Source organism: Apis dorsata, unplaced genomic scaffold, assembly GCF_000469605.1.
Source record: "Apis dorsata unplaced genomic scaffold, Apis dorsata 1.3 scaffold_598, whole genome shotgun sequence".
NCBI classification, from domain to species: Eukaryota; Metazoa; Arthropoda; class Insecta; order Hymenoptera; family Apidae; genus Apis; species Apis dorsata.
The window spans coordinates 1-4070 of NW_006263802.1; positions in this window are offsets into that span (position 1 = coordinate 1).

Genomic DNA, 4070 nt, shown 5'->3' on the forward strand with positions numbered 1-4070 from the left:
GTAATTTTATTTTATACTTAGTATACTTAGAATATAATGTGTTAGATGGCGTACAAAATTCTTCTTTGAAATTAATGTTGGAGAACATTTGACACTATGTATCATAAGATATCGCTTCTCTTTTGTTTCTTAACTACGTCGGTAACTCGACTTTCTACTTTATCTTAGATTTGCAGAAATACTTTTAGCACTCGAGAGATGGCGCTGATAGTTAGTTTTTACGTTGTTTGTTTTATTTACGGAATTTCAGAGATGGCGCTGACTGATAGTTTTTATGTTATGAATTTTATCTAAGTTATTCTAGAGTTGCCGTTGGTAGTTACCTTTTATGTTATTTATTTTACCTAAAGTATTTTAGAGATGGCGTTAGTTTTCCAATTTTTACGTATTCTCTCATTATTTCTTTTATTTGCTTATATTTCTTTTTGGTTTATGATATTTTGGCATATGATATTTTAGCATATAGTGATAGGATGGTACGGGATATGAGTTTAATGTTTTTTTTTTCTCTCTCTTTTAAAATTGCTGTCTTAATTCTTAATATAAAAGATATATGATCTATAAATATTATTTTGATTTTTTATTTCTTCTTTTCAATATATCTTAAATCTTATACCTATATTCTACAATCTGAATTATATATTTCAGTCGCAATTATAATTGATTTAATTCGCTATATTTCTCTTGTTTCAGTAATATTTTTTGAATGCTAAAATATTTTTTATAACTGATATATAAATATATATTTTTCTTAAATAATTTCAATATAACATTTATTATAAAAGTAGGAAAGTATAAAGTATTATGGAAGTTATAATAATTAATTCAATTAAGATTAATTACTTGAATTCTCTTATCATTAATATCTTCTTTACTAGTTATAAAATTAAAAAAAAAAGATTTTTTTATGAATTGAACTTTAAAATGCTTTTTATAAATTATTCCATGTTGAATTATAGAATAGATATGATATGTAAATTATTGATTAAGATTCATTTAAGTTTTTAACTTTCATAAATTAAAAAGAAATAATATAATAACAAAATTAATATATATATTATAATAACAAAAAATTTCATATAAATTTTATATAAATTTTCAAAATATATAAAATTATAATTCAAAATTACATTTAGAATTCAAATTTATGTGATATATCTGTTTATATTAAGCAAAAAAAAATAAAAAAAAAATAAATAAAAAAAATGAAATAAATAAAAAATTCTTCTTTCCATTTTCATTTGAATAATCTTTATTGATACGAATTATATTCAATAAATATAATGAATTGCTATTATTTATAATCATATCAATCAATTGTTTTATTAATGATTTAAAGAAACCGATGTATGCATATGTATATGCAATTATATGTACAATATAATTTACAATATAATTTATGTAATTTAACTTTTACATGTATATATTCCATTCCAATTCTTGAAATTACTATTCAATCATTAATAATATAACGAGTATAACGAATCTTTTTTCATGGAAATATTAAATATTAATTAATAATAAATCATTAAATATTAATTGATAATAAATAGAATTATTAATAATTTTTTTTTGAATTTAATTTTTATTTATTTTTTTAAATGAAAAATTATGATGTATTAATAGTAAAAATATATTAACATATTAATATATTAATAATATTTAGATTAATGCTAAGATATGTAAATTTTTATTTTTTTAAGTAATTTATCGATTTTTATTTTTTTCTCTGCCGTAAAAAAGAAATCAAATTATTAATAGTAACATCTCATTAAATTGAATTAGCATAAGATTCTTCGTATTTTTAAATAATAATATTAATTATTCATAGAATCTGAATTGCTAAAATAATATTTGTAGAGTTGTAGAATGTTTTTACGTCGATAACATATTTTAATTTACATATATTTAACGTTATTTGGTGGAGGTTTTTAGTTTAACATATTATGTTAAAGAACATGAAATATTTCGATGATTTCCGATTGTCCAAATTATTGCATAAACAGTTTCGATTTTTATGTTGATGAATATATTTAAGAAGTTTCTGAATATTTATCTTTTTTTTTTAAGCATGATTCTTTGAATGAAATTTATTGTTTATAATTTGTTGTTAGATTGTTAGTTGCAAAATACTATTTATTTTATTTTTTGAACATATACACAAAGGATTATGAGCATTTATGAACATTTTTGGCCATAGTAAAGTAAACACTAACAGGATGATATTATAATATAAAATCATTGTGCTAAAAATTACTTAATAAGTTTTATATTATAAAAATCATAGAAATTTATAGTATAATATAATTTTATAGTATAATAATTGATTAAACAATTTTTATTGAATTTTTCAAAGTTTTTTTACATGATTTTTTAAATTAACACTTGCAATAAAAATATACATAACTAACAATATATATATAACTAATAATACTAATAACTAATAATAACTAATACATAACTAATAATAACACGTAATATATACATAACATCCATAACATCATATATAATTAAATTAACATATAAATGTTAATTTAATAATTTTTATTGAATATTAAAAAATCATGGAATAATTTTGTTTTTCTGTTTAATAATAAATAACTTTTTAAATTATAAAACAAAATTCAATTCAATGTTATATAATCTTAGTTTAATTTGTTTAAAAATTTCTTTTAAAAATAAATAGTATGCAAATTTTTTCTGACATAAGATAATTAGAAAAAGTAATAAATAAATTAATGATCAATATTAGAGCGATTATCTAGAAAACTCCTATATATTATTTTAAAGGTTCTAATTTTGAATTTAATTAATCATAAATTCAATACAACTATTAAAATGTAATTATAAATTTTATGCAAATCTTATTTTTTATAAATAAGATATAATATTGCACAAGTATCAAACATATCAAGATATTCTTAGGTTTTTATAACTATATTAGAGTATTATTAATATCTTCATATTTATTGAAGAAACAAGTTTTAGTTTTAATCAGATTATTTTATCAAAAGACATTTTATCAGAAACATTAATTACAAAAAAATGCTTTTAAAAAATCTCAATAAATTAAAAAATAACATATTAATTTTTTACGAATTTAAATGATTTATTGAATCGAAGGAAATTCGAAGAAATAGATAAAACTATTTTTATTTATAACTTTTATTATTATTAATCTAAATGATTTTTATGAAAAATTTTATTGAAAAAATTATTAGTATTAATTTATATATAGTAATATTTAAATAGCTATGATAATGATTTTTATATAAAAATTAGAATAAAAAGCTTAAAATTTGCTTGATCATTAAAAAAAAAAAATTGAAAAACAACATCTAGAGAATTAGTATTTTTAATAATATTTTAAAATTAGTCACCAATGATTTAATAATCGTATTCATTGAATTTAAGAAAATAGAATGAAAATAGAGTAATAGATATTATTATTTCGATTTTCATCATTGTTATCCATAACAAAAAATGTTTCTTTTTTTTTTATAAAATTAAAAAAATTTATTTATTAATTTTACATTACTAATTTTTTTGTAAATAGATCCGTAAAAGATATTTAAATCATATTTTTTTTACTGTATCTAAAAGTCATTAATTTAAAAGATTATTAACTTGAAAATTTCATATCATATGGAAGATAAACAAAACACGAATAATAAAATATTGTTTCGCGTATTTTTCGTCTATAAAAAAATTAATAATATCAGAATATTCTTAAAATCATTCGATTTGATCTTTAAATTTTTTTTTTATTAATAATAATACTGATAAAATTAGATAATAATACCTAGAGAATCACTTTATATAAGCTTAAATATTATTTATATAAGTTTATATTTCTTTAACTTGTGTTACAACATAATTATTACTAATTGGTATAATTAATAATGTAATATTTAACCAATTAGGAATATCTTTGAGTTTATTTCGAGTTTATAAGGAAAGTTGTATGATCTTACTAATTTTATTTAGGCATTAGAACAGTGGTTCTTTGTTAGTCATGACCCACATAATGCTGTCATTTTTAGCACTGTATATATATATATATATATATA